Source organism: Ixodes scapularis, unplaced genomic scaffold (genome assembly GCF_016920785.2).
Source record: "Ixodes scapularis isolate PalLabHiFi unplaced genomic scaffold, ASM1692078v2 PGA_scaffold2__306_contigs__length_199485367, whole genome shotgun sequence".
NCBI classification, from domain to species: domain Eukaryota; kingdom Metazoa; phylum Arthropoda; class Arachnida; order Ixodida; family Ixodidae; genus Ixodes; species Ixodes scapularis.
The window spans coordinates 145,185,119-145,202,555 of record NW_024609857.1 but is presented as its reverse complement, the minus strand read 5'-3'; the positions used below and the strand labels follow the sequence as shown (position 1 = coordinate 145,202,555).

Genomic DNA, 17,437 nt, shown 5'->3' with positions numbered 1-17,437 from the left:
TAAGAACCAAGGCAGGCTACACATACTCATTCCTGATTCATTTATCTTTTAGGCTTGCAGAATGAAATACCTTAATCTAAATCGATGACTCAACACCAATAAAAAATAAAAAAGAAGCCAGTTCTCGATTTTACACTTTAATAATATTAACGTTGTGTGTATGTTTATACAGCCGGAAGTTAGTCAGCCTCAATGGGTGTGGTGTCCCAGCTGTAGACGAGAAATTTATCCAGAGTACAACCGCTAGCCTGCGGTCTTTAGCGTGCACCACGCAGTAGTGATACAGGACCGCACGCCGGCGCGATGCTCGTTTAGATCAACGAAACGAATAGGGGTCGGTGGGGATTGAACCCAGGATCTCTGGGTTCTGCAGCGCGAGCTTTTTCAATCCACGTGCTCCGAGCTGGTGTTCGCGAGCCCACACGGCCACCGATCCCCCGAACACACCCTAGCTTCGCCACGCATTTGCATGCCAATGTTTCTCCCATATCCTTCAGGGTACAGAAACAGATTTGACAAACTCAAGATTGGCGCCTACCCATTTGTGAGCGCCTAGTGCAGCAGTTTCCCGAAACTCAGTTGATTCAACTGACGCACAGCATTCGGCGGAAGTGTTCGCTTCGCGATTACTTCCGCCGCGCCTTGCGTGGCGGGAGGGGAGACGGCGGCTAGGGTGAGCATTGTGGCCAGCTGCGGCCGACGCTGTTTGGACTTCCGCTCTCCCCCAGAAAGCTGAAATGGGAGCGGATCCTTGACCTCGAGGCCCCCTGGCATCTGGTCGGCCTCCCCACGTGACCATAAGGAGCAGCGGTCCGGTGGTCACTGGCCTAGCCGCTTTGTTGGGGCGCTTTAGAGGAGGTGGTATTCTAATGATCGCCGCGTGTTGGAAGTAAGTTAGGGAGCCTCTCTTTTCAACCGGAAGTATCAAACGGGCCTCCGTGGGTGTCCAAGGGGTGGCTGCTGCTGATTACCGTGGTTGAGGAAAATAAGGCGCGACAGCCCAGATGTTTTCTAACCAGCTGATACGTATATGGACGATGTCGTGTTACGCTTGCGACGTTGAAACATGACGTAGTCAAGTTAGACGAAATAGGCATAAGGTAGATATATAGCTTACTAATATCTTAAAAAAATAATAGCTGATGAAAATAGAACTTAGTGGTGCGAACTCCTAGAACTCTAGAGTCTTCCAACTGAAAAAAAAAAAAAAGACGAAATGGTTCGTGTTTTACGTCAACATACTTACGTGAGGACTGAACATGGAAGCCATCACAAAAAAGGGTGCGCGGCCAGGGACGCTTCAAAACCTAGTCTGACGACCGTGGATAAAAGATACTTTGTTTGGGCGCTAGTCTGGCAACCTTGCACATGCCTTAGCTAGCGTCCTAAATAACGTTATACAAGGTAGCGACAAGTCCTCCCCCACCCTCCTCCCCTCGCTCGTTTCGTCTGCTAGCGCGCTGTCCGCCATGTTCTTCATAACTCCTCCACCATGGCTGTGTTTGAAATCTTCCGAGTTACTCCGGCAAGTCATCTCACGTCACAATCCAGATAGAACAGCTCTGGGCGCAGCTAGGTTTTTGAACGCCAAGGTACCAAACAGTTAGTCGAGAGTGAGGTCGAGTCGAATCCGCCATGTTCTTCCTAATCGAAAACGGAACGCAGGCACTGACCAATGGGAGAGCGCGTCGGCACATATCAATCACTGTCGCTACTTAGCAAAGCGTTAATTGAGGAACTTGAGCCTATCTAAATTGTCACATCACAGGAATCGCCGGTGTTACTCGGAAGATTTCGAACACAGCCGTGGTGTGCGAACTGGGAAGAACATGTAGGACCGAGAAGCGAGTGGAGGAGGGCGGGGGAGGGGGACATGTTGCTACCTCGTATAGCGTTCATCCAGGGACGTTAGCCTTAGCAAGGCTTGACTATCAGGCAATCTACAACGGCAGTAACAAGACGATTGCGCCCAAAAGTCGTACTTGCAAACGCGAATAGCTGCATAAATACCATCCCCCCGCGCGTCAGACTTCGGCCGCCGTAACTTACTTTCTGTGGACTCAAAGTGGTGCCCAGCCACTGAAATGGGTGATGGCAAATAGACACGAAGCCTGCGCTGTAGTGCCTAAAGTTCGCTGACCTGTCCCGCGACAACAGTGATGGATTTTAGCGAAAGCAATGAAAGGAAACGAAAAGTGAAGGTCTGTAACGGCTGCGCCCGTGCACAGTTGCTAAAAAGGTATTTTTGAAAAACTGCCTTGTCGGACAAAAATCAAAACTAAAATCGTATTCGTAGTCTTTTTTTTTTTTTTTTGCCTTTAAGAACTGAATTTGGGGTGTCGAGATTTCATTCTGGGCGATTTATGTTCAAGGAGTTTAGAACAGCAAATATTTAAATAATATGTCGGGGCACTAATTTTTATCGTTAATAAAGCACAAATGATCCCCGTAGTGCCGCCAGACTAACAGTAGTTTGTTCTGGACAAACAACGTTTAAGAAGAAACAGAAAATATCTAGATAAAAATGATATTTAACTTGTTCACATGTATATTTTTTTCTAAATCGTATAAGAAGTGCAATGTCTCGATAGAAAACATGTCTCCAATTATTTTATATCTACGAACCATTTGAACTGAATTCGTGGAAAAATAAAGGGGGGGGGGGTTCTTACAAACTTCCGCAAAAAAAATATGTGTGCGGAAAATATGCGATTAGGACAAAACTGCGGAATTTTTTTATTATTATAATGCAATTAAATGCAAAGGTGCAAGCGAGCTGGACAATAATGACGAAAATATTTCCTGGAGAAGGGGAACAAGAGGGACAAAGGACAAGCAGAAATTTCCAAACACAGCTAGGTGACTGGTGCCCGACCGAAAAAATCCGTCTGGTCCGGGCATCGAACCCGGGACCTCTCCATTACTGGTGGAGCGCTCTACCAACTGAGCTAACCAGGGGTTAGACGTCAGTAGAGCGAACGGGTGAAGCCCGTTCGCTTTACTGACGTCTAACTACTAACATAATCCCTGGAGAAGGGGAACAAGAGGGACAAAGGACAAACACAAATCTCCAAACACAGCTAGGTGGCTGGTGCGCGACAGAAAAAATGTCCAGGGATTATTTTCGTCATTCTCCGGAGATTATTTTCGTCACTCTTGTCCAGCTCGCTTGCACCTTTGCACTTAATTGCATTATAATCATAACCTTAAATTGCAAGCTTCACCCTTGTTGGTGTTAGACTGGTGGCAGCTGAGAAAACCCGTTTGCTCTACTGATGCCTAAACCCTGGTTAGTTCAGTGGGGAGAGCGCTCCACCTGTAATGGGGAGATCCCGGGCTCGATAACCGAGCCAGGCGGATTTTTTCGGTCGCGCACCAGTCACCTATAGATGTGTTTGGAGATTTGTGTTTGCCCTTGGTCCCTCTTGTTCCCCTTCTCCAGGGATTATTTTCGTCGGAATTTCTTGTTTTGTTTTCTTCTGAAGTTGGGTTTTGAAAGAGCAGAAGGCGATTTTCGCAGTTTTCACAATGATGATGATGATGATGACACATTTTAGAGTCTCGCAACAACAAGCGGGCTGTGTTTTTTTTTTGTGTTTTTTTAACAATAATGCTTTTTTTTTTTTTTTACTGACTTGAAGCTTTGAATAGGCGGGTTAATCTTCTCTAGAAGTGTTTTTTTAATTCATAAAGTAAATATTTTTTTGAATCTTGCGCCTTCAAAAGCAATGGAGTAAGTTTGCCCAGCGCGCTAGCTTTCGATACTTAGTAAGTTAACGCATAAGGTATGGTTTATAGTACGAAAAAAACAACTAAGTTTGAGAAGAAAGCTAAAAATACAAAAACGTATTGTTTATTCCTTCCCAATTTTTTTATATGAAAGGTTTTTCTATATGTTCTCAAATATGCAATAAAATATCATTGACATATGTGTTGTCGTTGTATTAAGCAGTGCGTTGAAGAGAATACACTACGACGCATGTACGTTTTTACTAAAATGTTAGTTATTTTTGTAATATGATCAATGTTTTGAGTCCACACACAGTTCTGTAATTCTTATCATTGATAGTATTTATAGTATAATATGGTAAAAGTTTCTGCGCACGTTCAGCTTGCTTGCTTAGTAAACTACAGAAATCGAAACTGTCTTAAACAACGTTTATGCGTTGTCATATCAGATTAACTAACAGACATAGGGCGTTGTAAAAGGTTTCCGTCAGGCAACAGGGTACCTGTGACGTGGAGAAAAATATTTGAAAACAACGCCCCCCCCCCCCCCCCCTCCCCCGCGCAGGTCAATAAGCGTGCATGAACTTTTCTTTCTTCAAACAACTTCCTTTGCACGATAACTAAGCTAGGTTTGTTGAACCCTCCTAATCTCCTTTTGTTACTTTTGGCACCTCTTTGTTTGTGAAACCAAACGTACGTTCGAAACCTCGTAGAATGATATGGGGTGACACTATATTAGTTCTAATAGCATCACGCCACTTCGTCAATTGCTTTCGCGTTTCTGCAATGTGCGCGTCTTCCCCAATTCATCTTCGTTTTAATTTCTTTTTTCTTGTTAAAATATAAGTTCCTTCAAACTTCTTATATACGGCTGTGGCTTTTTTTCTTTTTTGACGAAAAGCGGGAACGAAAAGGCAATTCACGAGCTGATCATAACATATATACAAGGTGTGTCAAAAAAAAAAAATTCATAGTTTTATTTTTTTACCGCGAAAATAAACTAGGCATCACCGAACGCTCATTCTCCGCCCAAAGGTAGCGCTAAGGGTCACAACCAGATGCCGAAGTTTCAGCCCGATCCGATACCTTAATCAAAAGTTATTAGTGATTTTCTGAAAAATTCAATGGGAAAATGGCGGCCGACGGAGTTGTTGAATTCATGGGGCTCTATGGCACCAGGAACCGAAAACGCGTAAAACTGGGCTCCATTTTCCTATTGAATTTTTCAAAAAATCACTTCTAACTTTTGAATGAAGTATCGGATCGGGCTGCAACTTTGGCATCTGGTTGTGACCTCTAGCACTACTTTTGGGCGGACAATGAGCGTTCGGCGATGCCTAGTTTATTTTTAGGGTAAAAAAAAAAAAAACCTGTAATTTTTTTTTGTGACAGCCTTTACAAGCCGCCACATTTTGTTTTAATTCTACGACTGTGGCATCTTCTTTAGTTAGGTGTCGTGAGCGTTTATATAGTAGACAGGGTCACTTTGAACCAGGGATGGGCAGTATTTAAATTACAAGTATTTGAAATACGCATTTCAAATACTTTGTGTATTTTGCATTCGTATTTAATTACAAATTTGGTAATGTATTTGACGTGTGTATTTAGATACTAAACGTCGGTATTTCAAATACAATTGTAATTAAATACAATTTTTTTGGCAAAAATACATCCCTCAAATTTATTGTCATTGTCCAGAGCAGGAAGAAAACTACGTTCTGCACCGAATGCAGTGTATCTCAATCAAGCACAAGCGTTTAGTGACTTTGTGATTACGGTGCTAGTCCAGGGCAACAATAGTGACGAAATGGACATCCACAGACAGACTGGCTAAATAAGTGCCTGTGACAACTTGTGATGCTTTCCAACCTGATTTCCATCCATATTTTTGCCTAGAACATTCTATATGCGCGGGTCGTCCAGATGTTCGTAACTGGTGCGAGTTGCAACAATAAATATTCTCTAGCTAGTGCTGCGCGTCTTCGTTGTCTCGGTTCTTTGTTAGTCTATACCAAAATGTAATCGACAAAAAAAGCTGCTTGAAGCTCTGTACCTTTTTTACCTATTACGTCAAAGCTGATTACATTTTTTGGTGATTATATTTCTATTACGTTACTAGAGCCTCGCACACTGACTCCCGAGTGTGCGATGCAAAATTAAAATGAGATACCCAGAAACCTGTTCCAGGTGCCCTGAAGTCGCTGACGCAAATTTTGTGGAATGTATTTGGAAAAGTATTTGGAGGAGACCAAATACATTTGGTTGTATTTGTATCTTGTACTTAAATGCTTTTTTAAAAATGTAATTAGACTTGTAATTAAATACATTTTCGACTAAGTATTTTGTATACATATTTGCACGTACTTTGCCTTTCCCTGCTTTGAACATTAGAAGCGACCGTATCATGAACCATGCACGTGATAGAAAGAAAGAAGCTATAATCAACCTGTGATTACCAGGAGGCGCTACCAGAGCTTAGGCTTGCGTGTCGCATCATTGCAGAGCGGCAGCTTTTCCCTCTCATTTTGCTTCGCTGGCAGGTTCCATGCTGTCTATAGATGGTCTAAATTACTCAAAAAATGTAATTTAATTACAATTACTATTACGTTGCTTCAAAAGTAGTTTAACTACAATTACAATTAATACTACGTAAAAATTAATCAATTACAATTACAAATTACTTTTAAAAAGTAATGAAATTACTTTCAATTAATTATTTCTGAGAGCTACCCGACTTGGGCCATATAACTTTAAACTACGTAAAATACCGTGCAAGCGCCTACTCACAATTTAGAGATAATCGCGAAAAAATGGGGAATGGGCGCTTGTCCGATCATCCATTTAACATATCAATTGACTAGCTGTGCATATTTTCTCAGATCTTACAAATTCGGGAATGGGTGCTTAATTTGGACTGGTCGGATGCGCGGTATTCTACTAGTTGTATAGAAGGCAACGTATTTGTTCATTCCTTGCCCCAATATTCGAGGAGGCTTAAGCATCGCTGCATAAATGTCACGTATTGTACGTTCCTTTTATGAATCCTGTTAAATTCATGATAGAACTTTACAGTTTCGGACAATGAAGTACCACGTTCTTATATTTTTAATAAATAATAAATTAGGTCATATGTTGGAAGACGTGCAGATTGCCAAACATTGGGTTGTCAGACTCTTGTTAGCCAGGGAAATAACAATGCGACATTAGTCATATCAATATTTTACAAGTATTAATATAAAACTAACATCCACACGCCCTAATACGACCGCATTCACATACAAACATTACGGCATTGTGAATTATTTAAATTGAGTTGAAATTATAATGGCTCATACATATATAAGAACGAAATCGGGCTCCCGAATCATTGGTGACAATATTCACAGGTGCGAGCCCAATCACCAAAATGAATATGCAAATAATATCCGAAGTAAAACCAACAGGAAATAAGCCTGAAAATAATACAGAGATACAAATATGCGACTGCACTGGAAGAGGGACGCAAAAGTCAAGGAAAAAAGGAAGTAAAATAAATAATAGACAATTAAAATTTCCTAGCTCAACAAAAAGCTGAAGCTCATTTTTTTTTCTTTCAATATTTTGGCATGTTTACGGTATTGTTTTCTGCTTGCGCAACAGACGGCGCTACACGGCGCCGTTGAGGTGGGCTCCAAAGAGGAATGTCTCTCAGCCCGCAGTGTAAACAACAGACAACAAACAATGCGACGCTATTCATGTTGTGCCTGTGTGCGAGTGCGTGCCTGTGTGCGAGTGTTTCACCGAGAGCTAGACCGCTTGTGCGAATACTGAGGCTTTCAGAGATGTTCTGTCGGCGCCGCAAAATCTTGCAAAAGTAATTGTAATTGCTCCTGAAGTTTTGCAGTTAGACTGACGCTAGAAAGTAACTAAATTACAATTACAATTTCTTTTAGCCAAAAGTAATTAGTTACAATTACCAATGAGCAAGAAAGGTAATTAAATTACAGTAATTAAATTACTGTACTTAGTTACTGTAGTTTATTACTGGACAGACTCAAGTATGAGTCTGTCCACATATCCCTCATCTCATCACAGTTTGTTAGACACTGTTTACTAAAACCAAGAGAGAAAGAAACTAACTCTTTGCCTGGACGCAATATCAAACTTGGGCGGCCAAGAGTTCAGTCTCGAAGACGTTAAGAGAATTCGGCTGTGCGCAAGCTAAAATGAGGAATGCATTCTGCTGAACTGCAAAGTCTGTCCAAACAGAGATGGTTGAACCCTGGAATTGCTGTCAATCAAGGGAGACAAAGAAATGCAAGAAGCTCCGTGGGAATCTGGCGAACTGCTAAGCTAAAGAAACAAATAGAAAGTGACGCATTTTGAAATGAGCTCAGAAAGTGCGTAATAAAGTATTTCTTCCCTTATATCATCCGACATGCTTAGCAGCAGCTAGAAAAAATCGCATGACAAGGCTCATACCATCGTGTTGCGTTTTGATTTTGTGGAAAACTGTACCGGCGTTCTTCCGCGAGCGGTACAATTCTTTCATTGGAAGGGACAAATGGTGTCTATCTTCACGTGCGGCGCTACAACAAAGCGCCAAATCTACAGCTTTGGAGTCCCGACGACGACATCGTGCAGGATACAGCCCAGGCACTGTTCGCTCTGCGCGCAGTTGAGTGGCTGGAAGAAGACACTCCGATATTTACAAAACGTGTCCACATCTCGGATAGGGCTGCTAGTCATTCCAAAAGTCGGTTTAAACTACGAGATGGCGAAGAGACAAGAGATGACCAAATTATTTTTTTTATCTTTTCCAGCTACGGGACAAGGCAAAAGTGGGTGTTATGGCGTGGGTGGAGTCCTCAAGCACCAAGACTCCTTGCACAACCTCGGGTCGTCAGAACTGTAAAACATTGTAAGCGCTGATGATTTTCCTTCGCCCAAAACGTGTCTGGAACTGTACCCATCAAAAGTGAAGCAGCATTCCTCGCCCAATACCGTGACACAATGAAAAGGGACAATTCTTTGAGTCTTGCGAAAACTTCTAATCCTATCACTTCTGGATGAAACCTCGAAATAAAAACAAGTTGTTTCGGGTTGTGATAAAAACTAAAAAAAAATATTTTGGATTCTCAAAAGAAACGTTACCTCACTTAAATCACTTTTTATTTTATGATCATAAGCGTCACTCTGGTCTTATGGTACTAAAGATGCTATGTAATGTTATGCATTTCTTCCGTTTATCTGCATTATTTGTTTTTGCCTCAAATAAAAAGAAAGTAAAGACATTTAGAATGAGCCTCGCCAATATACGTGAAAATTCGGCCGCTTGAAAGAGGAGAAATTTCGCACACAGCCCGCTGGGTTTCTGAAAATATCTTAACTCGCCCCTTCATTGCTTAACATCAAGGTTTGCAAGACATAATTTGTATGCATTTAAAAAAAGTTGCGAATCTTGAGATTTTATAAGTAAAATGATCATGTGAACGTACCTTGCTTTAATTATCAAAACATACCAGTCATGTCTCATTTTTACTAAATGGTACATGAGCTTCATTATCATAATACTATAATCACGTTCCAAGCATATTTTAAAACAAGTACGTAAAAGATTTGGCAACGTCTCATATCTTTTGATCTTAGAATGGCGAGACAAATATATGTACGGTATTCTTTTCAAACGGACTGCGTAATATGAAGAAACCATATATGTCAAAGAGATATCATACCATATTTAAGAACACACAAACACTTTTCATATAACAAAATCACCGAATATAGTGAGATTAAATCTTTGTACTTTTATGTTTTCTTCTCAAGTTTCAGTGTTGTATCTTTTATATAAATATATTTAAAGTAAAAATATATTTTAGTTAGAATCAGATGCAAGCTTTGATTTGATATATTTCTTATGTCTTATATAATTGCAGATAGAAAGCTAGCTTGGTTCGACCTTGGCGTATTATTGCCAAGGGTGCAAGATTAAGAAACTTTTATTTCATAAAATAAAAGAAAAATCTCGCTAATACATAACTTCTTCCCTTTCCATACAAAGCTTTGCAGCAGTGAAAGAGTTATAATTGTTGATAAAAAATAATCTAAAGTTTTTGTGACTTCAAAACTTGACACTCGTGAAAACTGCATAAAAGAAAAGACGCTTACCTTCTGCCCTTTCGAAGCCCAAAACCCAAAAACAAAGACAAAATGTTTCGTTTTTCTAATTTGCAGATTTGTTCTGGTCACACATTTTCCACCAATAAATATTTTTTTCAGAATTTTTTTGAGTAGTCATCATTTTTCTTGCACAATTTGAGATGAAATTACCGATACGGCATTTTTATATTTCAGTGCACCGTAGCACTGCAAATATGTGAAAATGTGCTGCTAATTTAATGATGCGGTAGACCATATTTTATTATTAAACACTTCATTCTTAAGTGTAAAGCACATCGTGCACTTTGTCAGCAAAAAAAGTGTACTTACATTTGATTTACTAAATAGGCACAATTTTTTTACAATACACCAACAAATTATAACACGAGGCCCTGCGCCCGGCCGCCCCGAATTACTGACGTATTGCACAAAATAATTTACACATTTTTATTTATTTTTTAAAAGACTTCCAACAAAGTAGTTCCGTGGGTTTCGCGTACACGGTGCCACTGTGGTCAAAACAAAACGATGTTTGCCAACGACGATAGACCTATGACTAATAACTCGATCGCAGTTTCCGAATCGCTCGTAAGCAATGTTTTTTTTTTTTTGTTTTTCTCTGCAGTTAAAAGTATATGCAAGGCGGCAGATCGGTCGGATATAGAAAGCAACAGACGCATGTAAAGCGAAGCAAATATATTAGTGGATGCAAGATTATCCTGACGTATAGCTTGGTCTGTCTGTGTGGCCTAATCTTTCTTTGTCTATCAGTCTCTATGTACGTTCGTTGCTTCCTGTTTCCTAGTGAACCAATGAAAGGTGCTCCACACTCTAATTTGCTCGAGCCCCAGAGGAGCACCGCTTTTTTCTCGTAACCCTCATATAAATATTTACCGCTGGAGCACCGTTTGTTTCATAAAATTAAATGCATCAGCAAAAATGAAATCATACATATACATACGATAGAAAACGTTTTTTTAAATAGTTTCTTACGGGAATAATTTATTCTAAACAATAATTCTAAACGAGTGTGGTTCAAACGACGATCAAAATATTTATTTTATAAAGTCTTAATCAACTTGATTTTTAGTTCACCCTACCTAATGGTCTGTCAAACACTATTAGCCATAAACTTGTCCACATCCTCTTCTACTTTATAGACTTATTTGGCCCATTCACGGAGTTGCGTTTGACTGCGTCAAGACACACACAGCGTCCGAGCACTGTATGAAGCGTGGCGACCAATGCGCCTAGAAACTGAGCGAAAGGGGGAGACGAGAGCGTGAGAGGACCTCATAACGCTGAGCTCTGGTTCGAATCATTAGTGGGTAGACCCGGACCTAGCAGCCTTTGTCTCCACTACACTCGTCGCACGCGTTCGAATGCGAGAGCCAAACGTCGGACGGTGGCGTTCTACGTTCTAACGCGTTTGACGAGGGCTGTGGAAACAAAGGCAGCTAGCTTCAGGTCTACCCACTAATCGTTCCAATCAGAGATCGGCGTTCGGACGTCCCCGCAAGCTCTCGCCTCATCCTTCTTTCTTAATTTCATGGCACATAGACCGATTTCACCAGTGAGTATCATTACGCCGACGCTGCCGCGACGCATCGTGGGAACGTGAACCGAACACGAGAAGGCACAAGCTGTATCGCGTGCACTGCTGCGTGCTACGGCGGTTGTCACGCAAGCGTGGAGAGCTTAGTGAGATCGGTCTATTCAAGCAGTGGCTTGGCACCCGGCATGCGAAGCACATATTTCGCTTCCCGTTTAACGCGCGGTGAATCTTAGCGCAAAGAGCTCAAACGCAGACGACCTACGTGAGCTTGCTCCCGCTCCTCGCTTTAGCGCGGTCAAATGTGCAGGAGCGCGTGCCGCAGCGCACGTCTGATGCGGTGGAGGTTATCACTTCAGACTTAAAGAGGCGATGCAACAATTTTCGTACTTTCAATAAATACAGCTTATAATTCTTCCTTGACATTTACCTATCGAACACGCGTTGCTGTTGTTGCTCCTGTTGTTGTTCTGTGGTGTTTTGTTTTTCTCTTCACTCAATGACAGTCACAGAAAAATCCGAGAAAAAGGAACCCCGTTTACCCCTTCAAATCGCAGCCAGAAAAAAACGGCCATGTGGTCTTTAACTGAATATAAGCCGCGAATGTTTTTAACATAGCCACGCACTGGGTTCGGTAGAGCAAGGGTGTAGGTTGAGTCACACGCATTGTTCAGGTTCGGTTTTTCCTGTCATCCCAGCGACTGGGTCCGAGCCACTACCCGAATGCATGTCGAAGCATTAATTGGGACGAACTAAAATCGAACAGCCACACAGAGCTCGTGTGAGCTGTCTGAGCCGCATTTGAATATCCTCACAGCGGTGATCGCAACGTTGGTGTGGCCCCCGCAGCTTCATCATCACGTTTTGCGAAGGAGAGACTCAAAGAAAGGGTCCAATTTTATTCTTGGAATTCCACCACGACGAAGACGCTTCTTGGTCAGTGGCATTGCGCGTTCGAGTCCTCTTGAGTCCCACTAGTGCCAGTGTAAGCTGGTGTAAAGTGACGGACATCCTACCCAATATCGTTGCACGGCCACTTTAAGACTGGAAGCTTGGCGCCATTTTCCCAGTATACAGCTACTTTAGTGTGAAGCAGCCTCAAAACTCTACTATGAATACACTCAGTATACACTGAAATGCGTAAACACTTTTTGCGTATAAAACCGTCGAATACTTCATTTGTTTTTGAGGCGATATATTGCTGCTCATTCTTGCGAAAATGGTCACTGTAAAAGAAGCGCCGAAGCACAAACAAGCAAACTGGCCCTTTCAGTTTCATTTAATGTTTGAATAAGAAAGTATTGCGATGAATGATTGGATAAGAAAATTTGCGCATACGTTGCGTTGTCGTGGGTTAAGGAGAAAAGCGGGCGGAGAGACAGAGAGGCTTGAAAACGAGGAAGGCTTTCGTAAGCTTTTCTCAGCTCAGATTGCAAATGTGGCCAACAATTCACGTGATCACTCTAGAGCAGCTGTAAACACCCTGAAATTTAGGCCCGCTAACGACGGATGTCTTAGTAACCGCGCTCCAAACCCGAAGCCTGGACTCTACCTTCAACTTCAACGAAAATCCAAATCACTTACAAAACAGAACTACATAATATATAGGACTGGGCCGAGAGAAACTGAAAAAAACAAGGAAACCCGAGTGGGTGTTTATTTTAACAACTTATCAAAACGTCTTGAATCCCAAGAAGGTAAACGATTCACGGCATGCAGAAGACACCGACTGATAAGCGAGCATTCACCCATTCGAAGGACTATCCCAAAACACGTTTGGTGGCTCAAGTTTGAAGAATTGCTAATGACGGACTTGGAAAAAACCGGCCCTTTAAAATCCCACTCGGGGACTTTTTTTGTTTTCCTTTCTTTTATTTTCTTTTTAGGCTATGAAAACTATGAAAGTGTATCATCAAAAATCAAAGCTATAGAAGGCGACTTAGCTATTCTCAAAACCCCGAGGGAGGACCTGAGTGCTGTTGATGCCGCCACAAAGAAATTGTTGCGGCAAGTATCGAACCACGCCGCACAACAGGATAGTCTCGAAAACAAGTCTAGGAGGTGAAATCTAATTTTCTATGACATTTCAGACTCTGATAATGAATCATGGTCTGTTTGACTCACTTTGTCGCAACCATTGCTGTGACAACCTCGGCTTCACACTGGAGCCGTGCGCTGTTCAGTGCGCTCACAGACTGGGCGCTTAGAGTCATGAGCGAAACAGACCTGTCATAGCTAAATTAATGTTGATAAAAAAACATTTTGTTTTGGAATTTTAAATTAAAAAATTCGTCGTTTAGTGTCAGCGAGAATTTCTCTCCTAAGGTACGCTTCGAGCGCAAGAAGCTACTAGATTTTGTCAAGGTGAAAAACCTCCCAAACAAACTAAGATTTAATAAACTTTCCATGGGACAACACACGTACATATATAAAGAAACTTCTGCATTCGTTGTGGACTGCTATCGCTAGTAATTTCAAAGCTGTTCTGTCGCACGAGCCGCATCAGTAAAAAACCTTACGTTTCTTATCGTCAACTGTCGAAGTTTAAAAAACAAATCGGACGACCTTTCTGGTCTTATCTCGGTCACCATACCCGATGTCTTTATCGGAACCGAATCATGGCTTGACGCCTCTGTCCTTGACACGGAAGTATTTCCTCCGAACTATTACTGTTCAACTAGCTGATAGAAATAATTGTGGTGGTGGCGTATTCTTTCTTGTTAACCAGAACTTGCATAGCTTTTTTAGTAGACATTAATGCTGTGATGTGTGAAAAAGTGTGGTGCAAGATTTATCTTTCTCAAGGTGAATACTTGACGGTAGGCGCATTCTATAGGCCTCCGTCAAGCACAGTGCAGAGTCTTACGTCGCTGTTCAACGCTATGTCCGTTGTGGCACCGGGGAATGTAGTTTTGGGTGAGGATTCCAACCTCCCAGATGGATCTTGGGTAAATTGTTGTCCCGTGACTACTCATTCATCGTGTGTCTACTCAGCGTTTTTGGGATATTATAAATGACTTTGATTTATATAATTTTATCACCGAACCCATAAGAACCAATGCCAGCCGATCAACTGTCTTGGACTAATTAATCTTGTGTACTAGGCCGTCACCTGTCACCTCTGTTTCTGTAATACCAGGCGTAAGCGACCACGAAGCAGTTGTAGCGACAATAAAATGTTCAAATGTACCGCGATATAAAAGCCAACCCAAAAAGGTTTACATGTTCGGCAGAGCTGACTATGATGGCCCAAGTTTTTATCTTTTGGACTTTTTTGCCTCAGTTTGAAGTACAGAGTATCTACCAATGTAAGAGTTTTCTGAAATTTATTTGAGGATAAGATAAAAGAACTGCTTGACGTTTAAGTACCAGCTAAGATAGTCAGTGCGAAGCGCAAGCAAGATAAGCCTTGGGCGAATCCGGAAATTAGACGTTGAATATAGAGAAATAAGCGTATTTTCTTGCTGTATAAGAAAATGAACGATTCAAGTACACGGGATCATCCTGAAGACCTCCAACGAGAGCTCGAAACTAAATAAAAAGTCAATGAATAAGTATCTCTAAGTAGCGGTTGCGGAACGCGGATGATTAGGTTATCATGGCATTCCGCAACACCTTGTATCTGGTCCACGATTGGGAACTTTAGTGCACTACACTACGCTTCTCACGCGCTTAGTCTTTTTGAAACTTACTGATTTAGGTGTTTTTGATGACGCTGAGCAAGTTTATAATTCGAACCATATGTCTATTTTTACTATTAAAAAGTTATTCAACATATTTTAATTAATCAATGGACTGATTGTTACGATTAGGCCCCTATACCATGTGCAGGGTTCCGTGGTTAGCAAGCACTTAAACGTTTCTATAGAGGTCGGGAAAACATGTTCCATAGGTCCAAGTTTCTCGAACTTTTCTCAAAAGGTAGAAGGTTCTCCAAATCAGTCGAACCTTGAGTTTGACAAAAGTTTGTGACATTTCTAAAAATCACTGTTTCGAGTCCAGTGCTCCAGATCGATCTTCGCAAGTACCACGCCCGACGTTATCTGGAGATTTGAGGACGGCCGAGGCGGACGTGGGCCTGCGTGCGTGTCCGCGCGCAATCTAATATAAAACTAAAACATGGGCGTCTTTGATAGCTGCCTTAGCGCGTTTGTGCTAAAAGATAATGTCACCCAAGCGCAGCAAGAGATAAATTACGAGTGCTGTGTTGCCTTCCGGACGTCGTTCAGCTGTGTTTCGGAGTGCCAATAAGGCCAAGTTGGGAAGATACGTGTCTCTGAAAATCCTGGCCTTAACTTCTGAGCCCCATTACGTAAACAAACTGCCTATATCCTTTCGGTATGTGTCATCGTCGTGTAAATAAAAGGAAGCAGAGAATTCCGCAAAAGGCAAACGCGGCAGTCACACGTGCGGGGGTGAGTAGAGAACAGAAATAATATTAAGAAGTCGCTATTCTTGAAGAGAAGGAAGCGTTGTGATTTTTCTTATTGGTTCACTGTTGATTTATTTGTTAGAAGTAGGTACACCCCCCCCTTCCCCCCCCCCCCCCCCCCCCCCCCCCCCGCTCCCCGTTCTGCTTCACATGGGTGAGCCTGTGACGTCAACACTAGTTCGAGCGCAAGCCGCCGATCAAGCGCTCATCAGAAAAATACGCCTGCTCGCATGGAGTTCTTGCCCAAGTGTACAAAAAAAAAAAAAAAAACTGGAAGCTAAAATTGTTTTTTGGAAGCTCTGAATGACCCGCAAAGCCCGCGCCGATTAAAAATTTTGAACACGGCCCTCTATGGTGCTCTATCATGTGTATTGAAAAACTTTCGTCTAACCAATGGGTGATCATAATAAGCTTACAGCACGCCTTTATTTCACGAAACATTTTCCATAATTATAATCTTGGAGAAGCTTTGAATGGCTTCGCTTTCGAGGCGACTGCCTGTTCCTGGTGTATTTTTTTTTATTTGCTTTTATGAGCGATCGTCTAAGCTTTTCAGACTGTCTTGATTTCCAACTTTCGTGTCTTATCCAGGCTCATAACGTTTTCGTCTTCGTTATGTTAGTGCTAGTGTCGCGTAAAAAGTTGAGAAATTATGTGAGCCAAACAGAATTCTCGGATGTGAGTCTGTGCCAGACAATGACGCTCCAACAAGCGACGAAGATAATCTATCGAACTTTTGTAAGTTTCCATTGCAGAGTTTTGTCTTCTGATCTAAATTTTAATGTAAGAAAGTAGTGTCTAAGCGTTAGCCCAAATCTGCAAATACGAACACTAATCGTATTTCTTAATCGACGTTTGAATTGTGAACTAACAACATTCCTTCTTTATAATCGCCTGGCTTTTTGCAACATCATTCCTCCCTGTGCCACAATTTCTAACTAAACATTCAACAGCCACGTCTGGCCGAATCGTCGTTTGAGCGTTCTACCACGTTTTTGCGCGCGGTTTGAGAAAGCCATCTGCGCAGAGCGAGTTTGACCAGTCTGCACTCAATAAAAGATAGGCTATGAAGACCTGCACTCGAAAGAGTGTACATAAAGATAAGCGACAGGCTCCGGGGCTTCTTTCTATACCCAACAAACAGTAAGCGTCTTGCTTCCCCAGGCCACTCACGTTTTGTGCCTTTCTTCGGTCGCTCCTTCAGTGGGTGGCTAAGGCTCCACAGGGCTCGGCCACCTTTGCAAGAAAACAATCCGATAGGCTCAGCGACGTGTGGGTGGCATCGTCTTGACGTCGACCGGGGACACGAAGGTGATGGAGTGCGCTTGAGGAGGTCGGGGAACGACGCACACGACGTCCGTACGAACCAGCAGGCAGCGCGTCTTGTCCGGGGGTTTAGAAACAGGACTCTTCCTTCTCCTCTTACGCGGCACCCTCACCTCCCGATGTCGCGCCTTGATCTGTCTCGTCCTTATCAGCAGCACTCGGCCGACTCGGCCCGAATGAGCGAGAACGAGACCCACCCAGGCAAACTCAGTGTGTCGCTGCGTATCAGACGCGAACAGTTCAACGCCTCGCGTCGGCTA

The 17,437-nt window shown here is 42.3% G+C and overlaps 1 protein-coding gene and 1 non-coding gene across 2 annotated transcripts in view; both read right to left on the bottom strand.

Moving 5' to 3' along the window:
- The window catches only part of LOC8036952 (cytochrome P450 302a1, mitochondrial), a 104,989-nt gene extending 87,754 nt beyond the window's left edge, over positions 1-17,235 (bottom strand). Inside the window, exon 1 of the mRNA XM_029973376.4 lies at positions 17,025-17,235. The gene's annotated coding sequence lies outside the window, so the exon portion shown is untranslated. The remainder of the gene's footprint in view (positions 1-17,024) is intronic.
- Trnaa-ugc lies at positions 2,884-2,958 on the bottom strand. The gene has a single exon. It is a non-coding gene; the product is annotated as a tRNA-Thr (tRNA).
- Positions 17,236-17,437: the final 202 nt, after the last annotated feature.